Source organism: Colobus angolensis, unplaced genomic scaffold, assembly GCF_000951035.1.
Source record: "Colobus angolensis palliatus isolate OR3802 unplaced genomic scaffold, Cang.pa_1.0 Scaffold129, whole genome shotgun sequence".
Classification (NCBI taxonomy): domain Eukaryota; kingdom Metazoa; phylum Chordata; class Mammalia; order Primates; family Cercopithecidae; genus Colobus; species Colobus angolensis.
In genome coordinates this window covers 94,811-118,275 of record NW_012114141.1, presented here as the reverse complement: position 1 = coordinate 118,275, position 23,465 = coordinate 94,811, and the positions used below count along the sequence as shown (strand labels likewise).

General features: G+C 39.8%; 1 pseudogene; it reads left to right on the top strand.

Annotated features, from left to right (window-relative positions):
• The first annotated feature begins 3,522 nt into the window (after positions 1-3,522).
• On the top strand, positions 3,523-4,893 carry LOC105505737 (annotated as a pseudogene).
• Positions 4,894-23,465: the final 18,572 nt, after the last annotated feature.

The following is a 23,465-nucleotide window of genomic DNA, read 5'->3' as shown; positions in this document are numbered from 1 at the left end:
CATGGGTCTACAGAGCTGGCAAAGGAGCAGGTGCTGCTTACCCAAAACATTGGCTCCTTTAGCATCATCTGTGCTCTTTCCCGGTCAAGGGCACCTATAATTACCTCCTGTAAGCTGAACCCTCAACCCTGCCTTGCTCCACACATACTGACAGCTGAAAATTGTATTGGCAATTAATTTGTCAGGAAAATGCTAGGGGATGTGAACACTGGTGATTTTATACCATACATATTCAAATTAAACCTCGAGCCTGCGTATTTTCAGTGTCAAATTGTAGCATAGTTGCAGAAAAAGACAGAAACACAAACTTCCTCCTGCTATCTCCTGACTAGAGGCAAAAAAGAATGTTCCACGTGGATGTGAAAACTTTGGCTCCATTTCTAGGCTTCACTTGGGAACATTAACAACAAAACACACTAATTATCGGTGATACCTTTTGTACTCCTCTTTGAGTGAAAGGAGATGGGGTGGGTGGTTCTGTATCATTCCTCAAGTGACAAGAATCATTTTAACGACCAGTAGTTTCAGATACCAATAACTTGTAGAAGCCCACTCCAATTCTGCACCTGATTTTCCTAAGATTACTGTAGTTTATAGACCCTTTGTTAATTGACAGCCATGAAAATAACATAGGACAAAAGACCACCGGCATAACACAAAACAGAAAGTTCCCCAAACTATCTCATGTACACAAGGAAAGCCTCTGGAACATTGGAGGTGATCAAAGTGAAGCACCTAAAGTTTCAGATTCTCCTGGGACTATTGTTTTAAAAACTCATTTTGTTAATTATTTCGAAAGAAGAAAACAAACATTGATAGCCTACTTCAGGTGAAAAATTATGCACACATTACATCATTTAATCTTCATATCACACTCATTAGGACCCAGGTGCAGTGGGTCATGCCTATAATCAAAATGATTTGGCAGGCTGAGGCAAGAGGACAACTTGAGGCCAGGAGTTTGAGGCCAGCCTGGGCAACATAGCAAGACCCTCATCTGTGAAAAGAAATATGTATATATATGAACTTAGCTGGGCATGGTGGTACGTGCCTGTACTCCCAGCAACTCAGTAGGCTGAGATGGGAGGATTGCTTGAGCACAGGAGTTGGAGATAGAAGTAAGCTATGATCAGGCCCTTGCCCTCGAGCCTGGTGACAGAGTAAGATCATATATACATACACACATATATATATATATACACACACATATACACATATATATACACATAAATACATATATACACACACACACACACACATATTATATCAAGATGCCTGCTAGCTGCTCCCACAGAGAAGAAACAAACGTGAGTAAACACTGGCTCTTCAAGTGGATATTCTAAGAGATCACATTGCAATTCACCAAAGAAGCATGGGACCCACAGAGAACAAAGAAGAACAAAGTGAATGATGAGAGCCACTGGGGATCCACACTGTCCCCACAAGCGCTTTGCAATCCTGGGCACAGGAGAACTCCCCTGACCCATCCAGGCCTCAAGACCAACATTAAGAACCATCTGGAGTCCATGCAGAGACATCTCTGAAGCCCACATGGAGCCCCACAAGCACTGAATTCTGGAGCAGTCTGACACCAGCTGTCAATGTGCTGCCAACAAGGGAAGACAGGCAAGACAGGCTCTTTTGCAAGCCCGCAGGATAGCTGCTACAGCCACAGTACTGAGGAGCAGACCAACTGCAGACCCCACCTCTGCTGCTCCTCACCAGGCGGGGACCACCAGCTGAGGCTCCCAGCACAGCGGCCCCTGCCTGAATACTGCAGAAAGTTGCAGCTCTGGGGTCCTGTGGGATGGAACTCCAAGAAATATAACTGAAAAACTCTCTACCCCCACCCCTGTTGCCCTCAGGTTGAGGTGGAAACAAAGAGACTGAATGATTTCACACATCTCCAACAAAGATACCACTGCCCAGATATGAAGAACTGGGCAGACTGCACACCCCACAACTCCCTGCCTCTGCTTGCCACCTTCTGGCACCCAGTACAAGCACCCTGCCTCCACACGAGCATTTCAGCTCCAGCCCAGAGTCCTGAAATCCCTACCCCCACAGGCCTATGCTCTCCCCTCGGGTTCTTACCACCCAAGCATTCTGCCTGCCCCTGCCTGAGAGTTCATCCAGTGACCCAGGGACCAGCCTGCCCCTCTCCATTGCAGTCAGCACCAGAACCCTGGGCCAGCCTGATCTGGCTCCAGACCCTTCAGGACTCATACATACTGTTCAGCAGACCATCTAGGGGCCTGAAAACTGAGGAACTACCTACCTTATTCAAATTCTGCTAGCACCTAACCACTTCTCACACAAGCCCAAAGGCATAGCCCCCGCCTTTACACAAAGCAGCAGTGCTGTCAAATCAGAGAACAGCCCTGCCATAAAGCTATTTGTATCAGGCTGAGTGATGAAGTTGCCCCAAACCACTTTAATGGAAAGTCACAAAAGAGGCATTTTCTGAGGCTCTCAGCCACATTGGTCTAGACACAGACTGCAGTGTGTATCTGAATGAGGAGTCATCAGCCCTGGAACAGGGGCATAATAGGAAAATAGACCATGTTCCTACCTATCAAAGATGAGGAGTCCGTGCAGACCCCTCACCAACCCCTTGCCCCACCCCAGAGATCTCAGTGCTTTTCACCAGGAGCTCCTCCCAGCCACCCTTGACAGGGCTGGTGCCTGCACTCACCATAGGGGTATTCGTGGGCAAGTCAAAGGCTCCAACTCTGTCTAGCTGTGTCTCTCCACCTCCACAGAACAAGAAGCACAGGGCACCAAGCACTCTACTGTCCATTCCATCACCTAAAACAACAGAGAGCACTTCACAGTAGACAAAGACCATGTACATACCCATCTGTTTGTGCAGCAACTGGCTCATACCTGTCAGCACCATCTACTGGTCTGTAAGTTGAATCACACAGCCCAGTGTAAAACCTGCCCACAAAAGTGCATAGGGTTATAGAAGCAAAGCCAAAAGACGTTACCCAACATACTCTACAGTCACATCCTCTAGGGAAGGAGAGAAATGGAAAAATATATAGGGAAAGAAAAAAATCCTACCAGCATGAAAATAAATACAAAAATTAGTAGCACCAGACTCTCCAGATGAGAAGGAACCAGTGTAAGAATTCTGGCACCATGAAAAATCTGAACATTGTGACACCACCAAAGGATCACATTAGCTGTTCAGCAATGATCCTTGACCAAAATGGAAATTCAGATATAATAAACAATTCAAACCATGGAGCAAGGATGCTCAACAAGAGCCAAGACAAAGTTGAAAATCAACACAAAGAAACTTCTCAAGAAATCCAGGAAATGAAGAAAAAGATAAACATCTTAAAAAGAAATCGGAGCTTCTGGAATCACTTAAGGAATTTTAAAATACAACTGAAAGCTTTATCAATAGTCTAGGTCAAGCAGAATAAAGACTGTCAGAGCTTGAAGACTATTCTTTTGAACTAATCCAGTCACACAAAAATAAAAAAAAAAATTAAAAAGAGCAGTCTTCAGACACCACCACAAGCAAGGAAGGTGCTGTGTAATCAGTAAGGAGCAGAGGCATTTGGAACTGCTAAAATGCCAGATTACCTTGGTGAGAATCAGCGGAAGACCAAAGAAGATGAGAAGGATGACAAGCCCATCCAAGTTCTGGGTGAGGCGGATATTGCCTTGCTGAAAACTTATGGTCAGAGCACTTACTCTAGGCAGATCAAGCAAGTTGAAGATGGCATTCAGCAACTTCTCAAGAAAATTAATGAGCTCACTGGTATTAAAGAATCTGACACTGGCCTGGCCCCACCAGCACTCTGGAATTTGGCTGCAGATAAGCAGACACTCCAGAGTAAACAGCCTTTACAGGTTGCCAGGTGTACAAAGATAATCAATGCTGATTCAGAGGACCCAAAATACACTGTCAGTGTAAAGCAGTTTGCCAAGTATGTGGTGGACTTTAGTGATCTGATGGCACCCACTGACATTGAAGAAGGGATAAGAGTAGGTGTGGACAGAAATAAGTATCAAATTCACGTTCCATTGCCTCTAGCCTCAGATTGACCCAACAGTTATCATGATGCACGTGGAGGAAAAATCTGATGTCACATACAGTGATGTTGGTGACTGTAAGGAACAGATTGACAAATTGCGAGAAGTAGTCAAAACCCCATTACTTCATCCAGAGAGGTTTGTGAATCTTGGCATTGAGACTCCCAAGAGCATGCTGCTCTTTAATCCACCCAGTACATGAAGACACTCTGTGTGCGGACAGTTGCTAATCGGACTGATGCATGCTTCATTCGAGTTATTGGATCTGAGCTTGTACAGAAATATGTCAGTGAGGGGGCTCAAAAGGTTCATGAGCTCTTTGAAATGGCCAGACCAAAAAAAAAAAGCCTGCCTTATCTTCTTTGATGGAATTGATGCTGTTGGAGGGGCTCGGTTTGATGTTGATGCTAGAGGTGGCAATGAAGTGCAGAGAACAATGTTGGAACTGATCAATCAGCTTGATGGTTTTGATCCTCGAGGCAATATTAAAGTGCTGATGGCCACTAACAGACCTGATAATTTGGATACAGCACGGATGAGGTCAGGGAGATTAGATAGAGAAATTGAATTTAACTTGCCCGATCTAGAGGGTCAGACCCACATCTTTAAGATTCACGCTCATTCAATGAGTATTGAAAGATATATCAGATTTGAATTGTTAGCATGACTGTGTCCAAATGGCACTGGTGCTGAGAATGAAGCATCTGCACAGAAGCTGGTATGTTTGCCATCAGAGCATGGCGAAAAATTGCTACTGAGAAGGATTTCTTGGAAGCTGTAAATAAGGTCATTAAGTCTTATGCCAAATTCAGTGCTACTCCTCGCTACATGACATACAACTGAACCTTGAAGGCTTTCAATTTAAAACTTTTAATTGGAATCCTAACCTTATATAGACTTGTTAACAACCACTTCACAAAAAAAAAAAAAATGGTTTCAAAAAAAAAAAAGAACAGTCTTCAAGAAGTATGGGATTATGTAATGGGATTATGCACATCTATGAATTATTGGCACTCCTGAGAGAGGAGAAAACACAAACAACCTAGAAAACATATTTGAGGGAATAATTCAAGAAAATTCCCTAATCTTGCTACAGAGGTAGACATCCAGACACAAGAAATCAAGAGAACACCTGCAAGATACTATACAAAATTAACATCACATTTCTCAAAGAGCTTAAAACAGAGCTACCATTTGAACCATGATCTATATACCAAAAGGAATATGGATTGTTATACCAAAAAAATACACGCACTTGTATGCTCATTGCCACACTATTTACAATAGCAAAATCATGGAATCAACACAGGTGTCCATCAATGGTGGATTGGATAAAGAAAATGTGGTACCTATACACCATGGAATATTATGCAGCTATAAAAAAGAACAAAATCATGTTCTTGACAGCAGCAGGGATGCAGTTGGAAGCTATCATCCTAAGCAAATTAATGCAAGAGCAGAAAACCAAATACTGCATGTTCTCACTTATAAGTGGGAGGTTAACATTGAGTACACATGGGAATGATAGACACTTAGGACTACTGGAAGGGGGATGGAGGTAGTGGGGGCAAGGCCTGAAAAAATACCTACTGGGTACTATGCTCACTACCTGGGTGACAAGATAAATTGTACTCCAAATCTCAGCATTACACTATATGCTCATGAAATAAACTGCACATGTACCCTCTGAATCTGAAATAAAAGTATATCTAATATATATGTGTCATCATCTTTTTACAGAAACTGAGGTTTATGGATTAAGTAACTATATGGCTCAGCCAATATCCATTATTTGTATAATTCAAACTCAAGTCTTCTGGGCTTCTCCCTATTCCAAAAAAATCAAATTTCTGTCAAGAACCCCTTAGGGTAGAGAGGAGGACACACGGAATGGGTTAGCATATGAAACTCTTTCATGAGGCCTTCTAATCTACTATATGTTGATTAAATACATGATATATTTCAAACATATATACACCAAGACCTTGGAATGTTCATAAGTGCTGTTGGGACTAATGAAATCTAGATGCATGTAAGTTTTACTGAACTTATAGCATCTTATTATTCCATATGTTTTTCCATCAGGGGATACCAAAAGTACAATATTATCACATAGATAGATGAATATTTTTGCCATTAGGGGTCATTCTCAAGAACTACCACTGTTTGCCATACAGCTTCCTGAATCTACTCTTTAACATGTAATGCAAGCTGAGCACCACAGAATTAAATTTTTGTACCACGTGGCTCACTTACATGACAAATGAAAGCCATGATACTTGAGTTTAGGCTCAAGAGAGAAATACTTCACCTGAGCATGGCGACCATTTTGCAAATTATGACCTAAGAAATATGAGGGATTTGATTTTAAAAATTACATTCTTAGATATCACCTCAGACCTATTAAGTCAAACTCTCTGGAGATGGGGCCCACAGAATCAGATTTTTAAAAACTCCCTAGGAAATTCTGTTACCCGTAAAGTCTGAGAATCACCAGCGAAAATGGATACCATGAATAAGTACTGACTATATAATACTGCATTTAAATAAGATTCAAAGGATTAGCATAAAAGTACATAGGATATAAGGCCTTGAACGTAGTGTTTCTTGTCCCTGAAGAAAAGAAACTATGAACTGCTAACATGTTATTAGCCAAGTGGGATTTTTTTTCCCTATACTGAGATGTGAGGATGCTCTTCCAGACCAAATTTAAGATTTTTTAATAAATTCTCTCTCTTCTACTTAATATAGCATAGCACAAACATCATTCATTAATATTGATATAGCCTCTGTCCTTATTGTTACTGTTTGGTGCATTTCATTTCATTTGTTTTCACATTCAGACATTCATTCCTTGACATACGTTGAAAATTAGATATGAGAGTTTATCCTGGTGAGTCTGTGAAGACAACTGTTGTCATGAAAAACGAATTGTCCTTAGAAGCTGATAAGAAAATGGAAACCTCAATGTGATGAACAGAAATATTCTGAGTCCACACCTAAGCCTAGACCAAGAGAATAGAGTAGTGGAATTGATAATGGGCAAGGTGGCAGCGAAGTGCCAGGCACTTGCTATTCTTCCTCTTAGAAGTTCAATATTTGTAGTGGAAATGTGTTCCAGGTTACATAGAACTCAAAGTCAGAGTTCTGGAAATTTCTCCTTCATATCTGATATTAATGTAAGAGAAACAGGATCCAAAAAGGACAAATTTCCAAAGCTACATAACTACTTGACAATGCATACCAATGCTAGAACCATTTCACACCCATAAAATGTCTCACAATGTGACAAGTTTCCTTTAACTTTAGTCATATCTGTTACATAGCTTCTAGAAAGAAAATTGAGAAAATTCCACTATGCCAAATCAGCAGGCAGTTCTCCTGAGCAGTATGTCATGATGCCGTACCCCTGTATCAAGCTGACCCACAAACCATCAAAAAATAATCCGTAATAGTCCAACCCCAAAGGAACCAAACCAGATAATGACTGATTTTGCTCTCTTAAGCAGAAATGCATTTCCAGAAAAGGTGGGGAGAAGGGGAGATTATCTGGGATAAAGTCAGCCCTGTGAAACAGGACAGACAGAGTCAATGCCACACGTTGTGATGTGCTTTCTTCCCTGGAACCTACTGAGCTGAGGGCTGGAGTATAGGCCTACAGGAGAGTGGTTATAGATTCTCCTTCCCAAATGCACTTTGAAATGCATCTTCATCAAGCTGGTAATTAAAGAACTGCATTTCTCCTGATAGACACATAGACATACTCGCAGCTTTATAGATCTCTCACATCTCTAACAGTTAGATACCATTCCACTACTCTAGACAACTGGGACTAAAAGGCAAATTAACATCATAAGCATTTCAGCACCTTCCTTCTCTTAGAACCACTAGATAGTGCCCTTTCATTTCTCTGCTCTTTCCTTTTAATGGTTTTAAATGGATTTCTTAAAATACAAATCCTGTACAGAATGTTCCTCCAATCTGTAGAGATAAACACCATTGGTGCCCATAAAGAAATTGATGCTCCATACAAGCAGCTTAATCGGAATCATCCTAGAGTGTAGGCATTGCCTACAGATGATTGCAGAAAGAAAAGGAATGAAAGCAGAGTACAAGGACTGAGGCAAGCTGGGGGTGGTCCCTGCAGCCGTATCCTGTGATGCTTGGCAACAGGAAATGAGATTAAATAAATGCATCTCATTCCCCAAATATGAGGCTTTTCCAATTTACTACATCTTCTCTATACCTGGCCAGGTATGATTAACTACAAGGATAAGGGTTGAGAGGAAAGGAGCAAGAAGCTGCAACTAAATCCTTCTGCTAGGTTTACAGGCGGGCTCCACTGGCAGCACAGATGCTAGCTTATTTGGGGACCTCCTGCGAACTTGAAAAAGATAACCCTTGCTCAAAACACTTTACTGCCATCTGCTGGAATGTTGTCAAAATAACTATTCATATCTAGAGTCACCACAAGAAAATGTCATCCCCTGGAGGAGTGCCCTGTCACTGTACAACCCAAACAATTGTAAATTGAGGTTGCCTGGGAGGAAATCTAGTCTGGCAGGTGGAACAGGAAATCCCAAGACTGTAAAAGAATGGTTTTGGGCCAGTCTATATCAGGAGACCACAACATGTAAATCAAGGTAAGGCATAAGCCATGATGAAGCACTCCAGGGGGAGCCTAGGCTCAGGAAGCCAGTGGAGTCATTGCCTCTGCAGTGAGGCTGATCATAAAACCAGTTGCTGATGGAGGCAGAAGGAACTCAACAAGTCCAAGACAGGCCGTAGCACCAACCAGACTGAGGGAGTAGGGCAGACTCCAGTGCACAGAATCAGACATAGATCTTCAGACAATGAACATAATTGCAAGGAAATAAGTAATTGCAACACAGGCTGTATAAGCACCCCACCATAGAAGTTAGCACAGAGGGTTGTAGGAGCATGTAACAGGTGCACTTAACCCCATCTTGGAGTACCTGAAAAGGGTTCCAGAAAAAGCAATAACTAAGGTAAAACCTAGATAGAACACAGTTCCTGCCCTCAAGGAGTTTAGAGAATAGGTCTGACCTATCTCATACAGTAGCCAGTAGCCGTATGCAGCTATTGAGCCCTTGAAATGTGGCCAGTACAATGGAGGAACTACAATTTTAATTGTGTTTAATTTTCATTTTAAAACTGAAGCAAAATATTTTTTCCATTAAATACAACTTTATTGTTTGGTAGGATTACATTTCACTCTAACCATTGCATTGGATAAGATATTGCTGTTGTATTGTAATGTACATGTATTTTTCTCCTTTTAGAAAATTACATATGTCACTCTCACTATATTTCTATTAGATAGCACTGCTTTAGACCAAAGAGATAGTCATACAATCTGAAAAGTAAAGCATGCATTATAATGCTGGGATAGAAGTAGGCTCACTGTTATCTGGAAATATTAAACAAATATGCTCAGAAGATCCTAGATGGCAGAGAAAAGAACACCTATTAAAAGCAAATGAATGTAAGCTGAATTTATGAATAAATGGGTGGCACATACTTAAGCAGAGAATAAAAGCAATATATTTTAGAGGAGCACCTCATAATCTGGACAGAGACTGGTCCTTACCCTGGGGTAGAGTCTGTGGCTGTTACAGATGTGGAAATATTATGTTCACTTATATTACATCAGTCAGTGTGCATTAGGCTACAAATAACAAAAAGTCTAATCGCCAGTAGCTTCAACTTTAAAAGATATCCATGGTTTACTGTTTAAAAACCCAGAGGTAAAAAAAATCTATGGGTGGTTCAGCAGCTGAAATGTGTCTTCAAAAATTCAACAACTGCTATCCTTTTCTCCACCTTCCTAAGGATTTAGTGCTTTATCATAGACTTGTCACTTGAAGGTCCCAAGGCAAGAAGCAGTAGGGGTGGGAACAGCCAAGTTAGAGAATCTTTCCTTTAGCACATTGACGTTCCAGTTCTATCCCTAGCTTCTAAGGAGACAGAGACAGCAATTATCTGGCAAAGGAGAGCCAGAAAGCCATAATATGTTTACACAAATCCTAAGTGTTCCATTGAAACCAGACTTATTGCTGCCAGGAATTATACTGGGGTCCTATTAGCAAGAACTAAAGGAAGGTAATGCATAATGTCTGCCACATTGACTAATTGTTTCATGATATTTAAATGTCCTATATTCTGATTCTTAGCAGGGAATTGGCTAAAAGACGCTCTCTTAAATGAGAAAACAAATTTTTTATAATCATATATGATGGAGGAGAGCTACGAAAGCTCTAGCCAAATCAAAACTGTAGTAATCCAATGGCAACTTGCCTATGATTCTCTTATTCTCATTTAGGAAAAGCGGTGTCATCTGAGTCCATTATTTCCACTGAGAAGTACAAGTATGGGATTCACAATGACTGAACTGAAAAACTTGTTTTTACTGAAAAAACATGAATTGTTTTTAGTATCCTTATAAAGGGATGATAAAACTGTAAATTGCTCAGCATTATTGAGTCAAGAACAAGTTATTTTTCAAATTTCTCCAAGTAACAAGGGTTGTAAATTGAATCCTGTACTTAGTGATTTTAAGACACATTTCTTTTTTGTGTGTGTGTGCGTGTATTTCTTTTATATATACTTTAAGTTCTAGGGTACATGTGTACAACGTGCAGGTTTGTCACATATGTACACATGTGCCATGTTGGTGTGCTGCACCCATTAACTCGTCATTTACATTAGGTATATCTCCTAATGCTATCCCTCCCCACTCCCCACAATAGGCCCCAGTGTGTGATGTTCCCCTTCCTGTGTCCAAGTGATCTCATTGTTCAGTTCCCACCTATGAGTGAGAACATGCGGTGTTTGGTTTTCTGTTCTTGCGATAGTTTGCTGAGAATGATGGTTCCAGTTGCATCCATGTCCCTACAAAGGACACAAACTCATCCTTTTTTATGGCTGCATAGTATTCCATGGTGTGTATGTGCCACATTTTCTTAATCCAGTCTGTCACTGATGGACATTTGGGTTGATTCCAAGTCTTTGCTATTGTGAATAGTGCTGCAATAAACATATGTGTGCATGTGTCTTTATGGCACATTTCTTAAAAAAATATTCTGTTAGGAGCTATAAACCGAAGACTGAAAAGTGGGAAGCAACAATAAATATCAATAATCTTGGCCACTGAGGAAAAGGAATCTCCATGTGATAATCACATGGAAATTCAAATGTGCCTTCATGATAAACTTCATGGTATTCTTGTAAGCCACTTCCATGGAATGCCTTGCCACCAGGAGAGGCTACACAGCTCACCCTCCGCAAGGACGTGTCAGTGCACAGAAAGGAATGACACAGACATAAATCAAATGAAATCGAATTATGTTTAATAATTAGAAGTACATGTAGGCCTCTCATTTCTAAAGGTATTTGTTCCATTTCTATTTGTTTCTAGAAGCTAAAGTGGGTCCTGGCAATACAGAAGAAAAGAGCACTAGGTCCTACCCACAATCTGTTCTTAGCCTAATGAGAGAGACAAATGGGAAAACAAATGCCATTCATTAGAATAACGAGTCTTTTAGTAATAAAGACAAGAGGCTATAAGAATGTCTTGCAGAGGAGGTGATATTCTACTTGAGTTTTTTAAATGAATAAACATTTTCCAGGGAAGACAATGAGCTAAAGGGGAGTTCCGGATGAGAACCCAAAGGCAGCCATTTGATAAGCAGAATGGTGGTTGGAGAACTAAGTAAAATTGTTCCACAATGTGTGTAATAAAGAAGATTCGATGGCTCTGAAAGAGCAGAAAGAAAAAAGGCAGAGACAACATGCAAAGGGCCTTGGACTGCACTACAGTGATGTAGTAAGTACAGAGTTTTGCAGTTGAAAAGACCTAAAATTGTGTCCCAGCCCCTTCACTACCAACCATGTGATTTTTAATAACACGTTTCCATTTTCTGAGGCTCAATTCTTCTCTTCATCTATAAAATATAGGTAATAAATACTTCCCAGGGCTCTTGTGTGGATGAAATAAGATAATGATTACAGAAGTACTTGGTAAACTGCAAAGCAGTATATTGGCATCCATTATGCTTATCAATATACATGTATTGTTGTTAAGCGGGATATAAAAGCAGGGAAACCTGTATTCACATTACCATCCAGGAACAATTGTACTACTGTTTCCCAGTGAATTAGTGGAGCAAAAGGGGCTGCGAACTAGCTTAAGTTGTGAGAACTCCTCTAATAGCTAAAATAATGCTAATTAACTGTACTGTGACTCTAGTGGCACAGAGCCACTAAAGACTATTTCTGAAAGTGCTGAAAACTTAGTAGATGGGCCTCTTGATGTAATTCAATGGCAGTTTTATAGGTACCTTTAATGGAGCTGTTTTTTTCCATCTGAACCTATTAGCTGCTGAGCATACCCCAATCCTTTCCCATGGGAAAATAAGGCAGCTGTGTTACTAGGAGCAATGGTCAAATGTACTGATTACAGCTTCACCACCACTACCAGCATCCCAATTGTGCCTGTGGAACCTTGTTACCACAGCAACCATTTACAAACCCTTCAAAAGGTCTTTCTAAGGAGTTCTGCTGGAGTATAAGCTATAATCAAAGCCAGGGCTGGCTCAAATAAGTAAATCTGAGCTCTAGCTTCAGCTATGTCCCTACATATTTCTAAGGTTTGAGAAATGATCTCAATTTACTAGGCTTTGATTGCTCCTTATCCAGAGAAATGTTAGTCTTCACTTTTATAAGGCTCTGTGAGCACTGTCCTTCAAATGGATAATTATTGAGAGCCCACACTATAACAGGTACTTTACGAATAAGGTTCTCTACCAGGAGCCTTCATGGTTGTACGTTTTTATCCAGCATTTGTAATGGTTTCCTTCACTTTCATTTCTCTTTTCTGAGTCATCTAAGTGACCTTCTCCACCAAAGGTGAGCCTTTTTAGAAAGATGCAGCTACTCTTTCAAAAACTTGCATCTTTATAAATAAGTGGCAAAGTCTTTGTAATATTTCTTAAAGAGTGAATCTGGCTGTCAAAGTTGTCACATAGACTTTCCAAGGAGCTCTTGTGCAGGAGCTCATGAGACCAAGGTCCCAGGGGAACAATGTGCTGATATGCATAAGAACCTCAACATCATTTATTGGTGTACTTAAAGTAAAAGAAAAAATGAACTTTTCATAGGAAGATCTAAGTTTAAAGCTCTAATTCTCTAATTCATTCTGTGTAACTTTGGATAAGTCACTTGATTTCTCATCCACTGTGATCGAATCTGAAAATATTAAGACTATCTCTCAAGATTGTTGTTAGACTCAAATAAGATACAGTATATGTAAAAATTATTTAAGAGCATATGTTGTTACTTTCTCATATACCAACCTGTCCTCAATACTGACTAAATCTAAAATGGCACATGACAAATATTGAGCTAAGGTGTATGGACTGGTCAGATAGCCAGAACCAGATGAGGAAACACAATAAGAATGACTACTTTGAAAAAATAGATGACTTATGACTAGTATTTAGGGACGAGGAGACTTCTGTCTTCAAACTCTTGAAAGATTATCATGTGAAAGCAGGAAGAGATTTGTGAAGGAAGGTGTGAAGAGACTGAGAAGTTCAGAATGTAGAATTAGCTGATCAAAAAAAAAAACAAAACACAGTATAGAAGTGCAATTAATAGACTTTGAAATCAGAACTTGAGTCGATCCCAGTTCTGCCACTCTTTCCAGATGACCTTGGACAGTTTAACTTCTGTAAGCTTCAATTCTTTCATCGTTATAATGGCAATAATAATAGTAATGACCTCATAAGTTTGTTGTGAGGATTAAATAAGATTAGAGATATAAGAGTCTTAAGAGAGCCAATGGCTCATGGAAATGTTTCTATAAATATTGACTACTTTTTCACGCCCGTAATTCCAGCACTTTGGGAAGCTGAAACGGGTGGATCACGAGGTCAGGAGATCGAGACCATCCTGGCTAACATGGTAAAACCCAGCCTCTACCAAAAATACAAAAAAATTAGCCAGGCGTGGTGGCAAGCACCTGTAGTCCCAGCAACTCGGGAGGCTGAGGCAGGAGGATGGCATGAAAACTGGACGAAGAGCTTTCAGTGAGCCGAGATTGTGCCACTGCACTCCAGCCTGGGTGACAGAGCAAGACTCAATCTCAAAAAAAAATATATATATATTGACTATTTTTATTCAGTGATGAGAGGTTGAGTAGGAAGAAAAGGAAGATAGTCTAACGGGTAGAAATTTCTGGGAGACAGATTCAATTCCACAGGAGGGAAGCATTTCCAAGGATAAATGCCATTTGACAAGGGAGAAGTTATCCTGTCCTAGTTCCTCTTTCTGAGCAGGATCCCTGGATGCTGCCTTAAGCCAATGGTCTTTACCTACAAAGCTTGGTCTAGGTGTCAAGCAGTACACTTCCCTTATTTGAGAGCTGAAATATTTGAAGCTGAGGAAGCAACTAAGGGGGCAGTAGTGCCCTGGAAATTAACTAATTCAAAATCCCAGAAGATCATGCTAATACATTACCAAACCTATTGGAGCCGGGCAAAGACAGAAGATCCTGGAGGGAAGCCAACAAGGAAGAGGGAGTCAGGTAGAACCTGGAGTTACTACTCACCAAGAAAGAAGCAGCTGCTGGGGTGGGTGTGTGTGTGTGTGTGTGCGCACAAGGCTATCCAGTGGGGATTGTTCGAGCACAGGTAGGGGCAGATGCCCTCTTAAGGTGGTAAGTTTTCAGTCACTAAATATTGTCTTTATAGAAGCAGGGAGCCCTCTAACAGGAAACCACAGATGGTGTTCTACCTCTGGCAGAAAACTTGGTCTGCATGCTTGACTTCTATATATATATTTCCAGATCTAACAGTTATACTATTCAATGAGTTATAAGGCCCCATATAAGATCCCTATATAGCCACCTTCTTTCCTCCACCCCTTCCCATATATTTAGTCAACACATATTTATGGAGTACCTACTGTGTAGCAGACATGGTGCTAGTTACTGAGGAAACATGGTTCTTGTCATCAGGAAGCTTACAGCCTACCACTGTTGTCCAGTAGCTATATAATGTGAGTCATGTGTATAATTTAACATTTTCTGGAAGCCACAGTAAAAAACCATGAACTTAGCCTTAATACTATATTTTATTTAGCTATGTATATCCAAAATATTACCTCAACATGTAATTAACATTTTAAAAATTATTAATGAGCTATTTTGCATTTTTTGTATTAAGTCTTTGAAAATCCAGTGTTTTTTACACTTACAGCACATCTCGATCTGGACTAGCCATGTTTGAAGTGTTCAATGTACATCTGTGCCTATTGCTCCCATACTGAACAGTGCAAATTTAGTAAAGAGTTATTTTAGAAAATAATAACTATATAGACTGAGAGCAGAGTTAAGGCCTGTTTTGTGGGTTAGCAATGGTGTACTGGTAATTCTTTAAAAACTGGCTTTGGGGAGTACATAATTAGTAATATCTGCTGATTTCCATAATGCCTTAATCTAAATATCAGGCCAAATAGGAATGACACCATCTTCTGAGATCATAAAATTGTTCTTCAAGTGCTGAAGAAACAAACTTCCCTCTCCTAGAAAGTGGACAAAAAAGTAAGTCAGGGACATCAGAGAGAATGTAGCCTGGTTTCATGGTCAGGTGATCTAAACTCCAATCCTAAAAGTTTAATTATCTTCAGGAAGTCCTCACACTTCAGCTCATCTGTACAATGGGGATTACAGCAATTGCTGTGAAGCTACAAAGGGATAAAATGCATGAAGGAGTCATGCAAGGACCCCTACAAGTACAAATTTTTATTACTGACTTTTGCAAACTTCCATCAATGAGGTTTTCAAACTACTTATCTTCTAATTGACCAATGAAGATGATATCTATTTATGGTATATAACATCATGTTTTGATTAATGTATACATTTTGAACTGGCTAAATCAAGCATTAGTTTGATTACAATCAATTACTAACTGATTATGTTATAATATGCTAATTATAATATATGTATTACATACTTATTTTTGTGATGAAAACAATATTTACTGTGTTAGAAATTTTCAAGTGCACAATACAGGTTATTAACTATAATCACGTCTATTGTACAGTTGTACAATAGATCTCTTAAACTTATTCCTCCTGTCTAACTGAAATGTTGTGTCTTTTGGCCATTCTCCCTAACCCCACCCCTAAGAATTCTTATTAATTATTCTGACTTGCCCACTTAGGAGCTACTGTTACTGTGGGAAGGCGGGTGGCCACTTAAAGGCCCCAAGGAAGCTCCAAACTGTCATGTTCTTAGGAAAGATGAGGAGTAATTGCCAGGACTAAGGCTGTCCAGCCCCCTCCTAACATGTTCCTGCTGTCCGGGAAAAGTAGCTTCCTAGAGAGATAATTAAGACATGGTGGCAATTCCTGCATGTCTCTGTGGCTCTTATTATTAATGAAAAAGGGTAGGGAGGGGCATGATTTGCTTGTGGTTCTGTAATATTATCATGAATACAGCTTCTCCAATAAATATTGTCAACTAATTGCCATCAATCCTCAAAAGCCCAGCTGTGATGCTGTGATTAATGGGCATTTCCATCAAAGCTTCTCACACTGCAGAACTAGAACAGATGGCTACAGGTAATCAGTGGATGTAGGTGATATAGGGGCAAATATTAATAACTATCACTATTTATCAAGTGTTTCCTGGGGCTGGCTTGACCCACAAAGGCAGGTGCTGAATATTCTGAGCTACCCATTTAAGCACTAAGAATTACAATGATGCTCAAGGTTTGAGCCAGGTAAAAGCCCTCCAGCCAGTTATCTCCTCATCTATTAAACAGAGCAACCTCATAACCCACACTCCAGAGTTTACTTTTAGAAGGCTTTGCTTTTCCTTGTCATGATGTATGAATCCAAGTAATTGTTACTAATCTTTTGATGTGGACATGGGTGACACATGCAATCATCAAAATATCTGATAAAATGTCCAGAGCAGAAAGTCACATGGTGCCAGAATCTCCCAAGGCGAAAAAGAAGAGTTAGAGTTGCCAAATGAAATACAGGATGCCCATGCAACATTTTGAAAATACTTATCTTAACAGATTATTTGTTGTTTCCCTGAAATGTAAATCTCACTTGGTATCCTGTATTTTTATCTGCTGCACCTGGCAACCCTAAGGTGAGTACCTCCCAGGTTAAAGATACAGCAGCTAGCTAATTTGTCCTACCTTAACTAGCAATATCCTCCTCACATTCCTTGTACTAGGAAAATGAATCGCTTGTGATAAATATCAATTAAAAGCCAAAATTTTACATTTTGAAGTACACTTGAAGTATCCATCCCATTTTCTGTCCTTCCTTTGAATTCACAAAAATAAAGTCCTCCCTCATTACTATAGGCTTAAATAGTCATTGTCTTCTTTCGAGTTATTTCAAGGCCTCATTGTGGGCCATATTCTCTATTTCACATATAGCAATTAGTGCTCATAACCAGCCCACAAAGAAAGTATTTTTGTAAAAAAAAAAAAAAAGAAGAAGAAGAAGAAGAAGAAGAGAAATGTCAATGTCAAGGTTATCAGAACCTAGGAAAGTCCAAAAAACTGCCACAGCCAAGAGGACCCTAGAGAGACATCACAACTAAATGTGATGCGGCATCTTGGATGGGATCCTAAAGTAGAAAAGGGACGTTAGGGAAAAACTAAGGAAATAAAATTAACTGTGGACTTTACTTGATAATGTGTCAATATTGATTCATTAATTATGACAAATGTACCATCCTAATGTAAGATATTGATAATAGGGAAAATGGTATGGGGTATGTGGGAACTCTATACTACCTCCTCAACTTTTCTGTAAATCTAAAACTGTTCTCAAAAATAAAGTCTATTGTATTTAAAACTGAGAAAGTCTACAAAACAATGGTTTTCAGTCATTAAAAAATAGAAAAGAAGGTTTCTTAATCCCTATTTTACAAATAAATAAATTAAATTCCATAGAACTTAAGCACCTTTCCCAGGTTGCACAGGTAAGTCAATGACAGAGATAGGATTCAAATCCAGGTGGACTCCAGTACCCATGGTGAGATGCATCTTGTGTAAAATCTATCCAGGGTGCACTGTTTGGGAGCCTTCCTGATAGGGAATTATAAGGATCTATTGGAATTAGAAATTCTGTCAACTTCTTTGTAAGGTGGGTTGCTTTCCAAAGAAACAGATCCGCTTGATTTTTAAAACTAATTACCAACCGGGGCTTTATTAATAGAGTAGCAGGGGTCTAAGAATAGTCCAGATTGTGTTCGTCTTGGGATTTAGGGTGTCAGGACAAGTCTAAAGGATATTAGGGCCCAGGGGAAGAGGCGGGGTGGGTATGACTCAAGGGCAAGGGCCCAGGCTTAGGAGGGTGGAAGAACCCTGAGAAGAGGATGTCATTCTCTTTCAGATTCTTCCCTACCCTCTGAAGACTGGAGTCTAACTGATGGAGAAAGAGACCTGCAATAAACAAGTTAGTACATATAGCTTTGTTAGTTTATATTCTCCCTGGGCCATCAAGGGAACATTAGCAGCAGCAGGTTCTGTGGTGACATTACAGGACACACGAGGTCAGTGCCAGCAGCCTTTGGATAGGCATAACAGCCTTCTACAGCAACCGCTCCACCAGGCAGTGGCCAGGCGGGGCTGGAAGACATCTCCACAGCAGATCAGAGCATGAGAGGAAAAAGGCTAAAAGCAGGTTTGGCAGGGGCGTGGAGAGCACGTGTGAGATCTGCTGCAGGGACTTTCAGGGCCCTTTGGAGGAAACCAACGTCCCACTAGGCAAGTGAGGGCAGAGAAAAGAACAAACTGATTTCTGGTTATTTTTATAAAATATTCTTAGCCCCTGGCTGACTTTCTCTGGAATAATTAGGGTACATGAAAAACAATGGGAACCTCACTGTTTTTACATAGCTTTCAAATTTAGAAATAGTCTGTTAATTCTAACAAGATAATGAATAAGAAAATGTAAGAAATAATTACTGTGAATTGTCTCAAAATGTACATTCTAGAATGCCTATCAACATGTAATAAACCTATGTTCTATAGCTACTTTAAGTTTTTCTTATGTCACTAAAAGTTTTAATTTCACAGCATGTCTAATGTAAGGTTTCCCCAAAGAGAATGTGTTTCTAACCCTGCTAAGCAATTTATAACCCTTTACAGAAGTCAGTTATTCAAAATGCTTTCATATATATCTACTGTTTTTTCTCATATTTCTTTGAAAATCATGAATGCAGTTATTATCAGGAATTTTTCCCCTTGTACTGTTTTGGTGCCTTGCAGATTACCAAAAGCTTACAGCATCACTTTCTCACTTGAATTCATTTAAATTCTGTCGTATGTATGTGCAGGGTAGCATGAGTTGGTAGTAGCAGTAAGGCATCATTTATTGAGTCTCCATTAAGAATCAGGCACTGTAGAAGTGATTAATTATAACGGTTAACAATTGTTGAGGGTTTATTACATGCCAGGCACTGTCATAAGCCCTTCCTATGAATTAATTTAATCCAGTAAGTTTCTGGTTCAGACCACAAAGCCAGACATAGCCTCTGCTGTGTCCTGTTTATTGGGGTCAAGAGCCTCTTAAAGATGGGTAGTTTTCCTGAGAAATGACTGGATGTAGTCATGTGCTTCCACATCTCACTGTAGCCTCTGTGGAACCCATCCCTTGACCTGGTACTGCCAGACAGATCCTGGCTGGGAGCTGATGCAGGACCAGATGGCCCATGTTCTAAAGAAATCTATATGGCTATCGATTAACTTACATGCAATAAGAGGCATGATGGAGACGAGTCTAGCCCCCTATGTTTCTTGGGTGGTCAAAGCATTTCTTAACCCAGGGAGGTATTAAAAAGAGAGCATCTTCAGCTGTACAGGGTCTAATCCTCTGAGGCACAGGCCAAGAGTTAGGAATAGGTCCACGGTCTTGGGATTCATCTCATCAGGATTCTCCAAAGGGGTAATTCACACATGGGATTCCAAGGCCAAACTGTAGTGGTAACTTAGCTAGCCAGGATGCAAGGGATGAGTTGTAACCCAGTGACTGAAGGTGTGGTACTGGGAACCAAAAAAGCAGATTATATTAATCATGTTTTTTATTTTCTCTATTTTTATGAGGATTGTGGCTCTGGGAGGGACTGCCCCTTCCAAAGTTAGCTAATTCTTAAAGATAACAAACTTCCTGAGAGCATGTCCTCGATATGCAAACCAACCAGTTCTCCCCCTTTTATCAGGCTACCACAGTCTATACTATTTTAGTCTAGAATAGTCTAGTATACACTATACTACTTCCCTACCCTAGTTATCACAGGCCAGTTATCAGCCAAGTAGGAGCAGGCCCTATGCTCCAGAGCTTGCTGAAATTATTCAAATAGCTAATCCTAAAATGATCCTCATGACCCTGCCTTACCCATTCCTTCTCATGAAAACCACAATAAACGCTGTCACCCATGCTTTTCCCTGACACCTTCCGCCTCCTGATTGACCCTGGTACTTCCCCATAGGGTTTGGATAATGATCCCAAAAGACACAGTCTTGAATGCCATAATCTGAATGTTAAAATCCCGAAAAACCAAAATCCCTAAAGTCTAAATCCCTACAGTCTAAAATTCCTAATGTCCAATTGAATCCCAAAGCACAATGACCAATTTGGAATTACGTACAATCAAGGCTTCTGAAAGTGAATTCAAGGTGTTACTAATAAAAATTGTTTTTTTCTATTCAGCCCAATGCATTTGACAGAAAATTCATATGGGTGAATTGGCCATGTGAAATGGCAAAGACGAAAACTTCAGTTTAAAAATGCATCATGTGTCTGCATTGGCATTCCTTCCAGCTGATGAAATTCCAGGAGCTTTTAGGAGTTAAAGCCATATTTACCTGAAGAAGCCTAATGAACTCAGACTGGTTCAAAAATAATTATATGCACAGAAGAATAAGAAGACATGCAACAGTGTTGCTGTTCCATCACCAATATTGTTTCTGCCAAATTTTTGCTCTGTATATGAGTGCATGGGAAATGAATTTCCACATGTTCAAAACAACATGGAAGATGGCACAGAAGATGAGAAATTTTAATAGAAAATGTTCATGTTGGGGTACAGCAAATCATAGAATAATTTTAAAAAGAGCAGCACCAGAGTGAACATATTCCCCAAGGTGGGTCATGCCCTAAAAGAAAAAAATGCAGCTATGCTTCACTGTGGAAGACTTCAAAATATAGTCAATGATTGTGAAAATCAGCCAGCTCTTAGGGACTGTCTCTATGCAATTGCCCTTAAACTATTTCTGCAATATACTTTTTCACATGTCAAATTTTCTTTTTCCTTTCTTGGGGGGTTTTCTGGGGTTATTTTTTCCTGTTTTAGTTTTTTCCCACTATTTTAAATTATCCACATTATGTTTTACAATTTGCTGTGCTATGTCTCTCATATTTGCATCATTTTCAATATTGGAGATATAAATTGCTTAGAGACTTTTAGAGAGTTCCAATTCATTTTATATATTTTTTGCAGATTTGACTCTATATAAAAGTGCATTATCAAAATGTTGACGTTGTGTGTAAGAATTGCACATGTATACAACAACACTGAAACTTCCTTAGTAAATTAAGAGATGCCCATTTTGTACATCTGCATTTGTGAAAGATAAACTCTCTCAAGATCTCGATTATTTGGGAGACTGCATATGCAGTGGTGACCCATGGCGGGTTTTGACCAAATATCAAGAGACTTAGATTATTTGTCACAATGTTTCAGATGACAGAAGTTACAAAGCTGGTCACACAATTACCAACCATAGTAATATACATTTGTACATTTCCATTTTTGACCTATTTCTTTATAAATACAGTTCACCTGCTTATAATGATTATACCTGCATGATTCGTTACCACACCTGTTTATGCTTGCAAAAATATGTTATTGTGTATTTTGCTTGTAAAGTGGCCTATGAAGTGTTCTGTCATGTTTTTATATATTTCTCAAATAAATCTTTTAAAAACATAAATGTCTTTTAAATAATGTCCTTTAGTGGCCAAGCGTGGTGACTCACACTTCTAATCCCAGCACCTTGAGAGGCTGAGGAGGAAGAATCACTTGAGACCAAGAGTTTGAGACCAGCCTGGGCAACATAGCAAGACCTTGTCTCTACAAAAAATTAATATAAAGAAAAATGAAAAAAAAAGGAGTGTTTTTTTGATATTTTTCCAGAATTATATTTTCAGGATCTTTCAGGATTATGATCAGCTCCCAGTTAGGAGAACTCAGATGAGAAACCCTGCTCTCCACACATGGAACTTCGCAAAGAATTGGCATTCAGCAAACACTCATTGAGTTGGCAAGGGGAAGTGCCTCTAATGTTCGAGTACAAAGGTTTCTTAGTTTGGATTCCCTCACAAGCAAACCCTGAATCTGCTGCAAGTGAAACTGAATGCAAGTAGTTATTCGTGAGGTGAAGAAAATACCAATAGGAGAGAGGAGGAGTGAGACAGAGAAAGAGGAGGCAGCATTTTAAGGGTACATTATCACCCCAGCTACCACAGTAGGTAACTGGAGCTCAGTCTCACTGAAAAAACTTTGGAGGCCATGTGCCTCAAAGTTATCTTCCCAGAAGGGTGAGGGAGCTGGAGTACATACCCATCAGCTCCCATCATTTATTGGCAAGGACTTCTCTCAGGGGATGTCAACTCTCTAGCACTTCTATCTTGCCCAGTGCATGGCAAAGCAGACTCCAGTGACTAGAGAAGGCCCTCAGGCAAAGAAATGTAAGTGCTATGAGTTGGATGGGTGTTCAGTGGGATACGGGTATGGTATGTGGAACATCTACTACAGAAGAGATCACTGGCAGTTTCTGAAAATTCCAACAACGATCTCCTAGAACTCATTCTCCAAAAACCAAGAAAGGAGAAATGTCAGTTGATCCCTATATTAAATATACACATACTGTCCTATTTTGGGATTTAAACATGTACCAACTGTACAATCTAGTAGAGAAAAAAAAAAAAAAAACCAAAGAGACAAGATAATAAAATGGAAGAACTGTGGGGAGAGTAGTGTGGCTATTCACAGGGTTAAAATGCATGATTACTTTGAAACAGCCCCACGTCCAGAGAGTGTTGCTCTATACTTTTCATGCCATTTTAAGGGGAAATCATAATAGGGTCTGACCTCATGATCAAATCCCAACATTCAGACAATGTTACATCAACATATCAACATCCTTTAATGGGTAAGATTGCCTGTCTACTTTGTGCTGCCATAACTCTACTTTTGTCCATGGAACAATGACAATGACCACATATCACAAAGAGAAGCACTTGGTTGTATCAAACACAGAATAATTCTAGGGATGAAATGGAGTACCTCAAGGCGT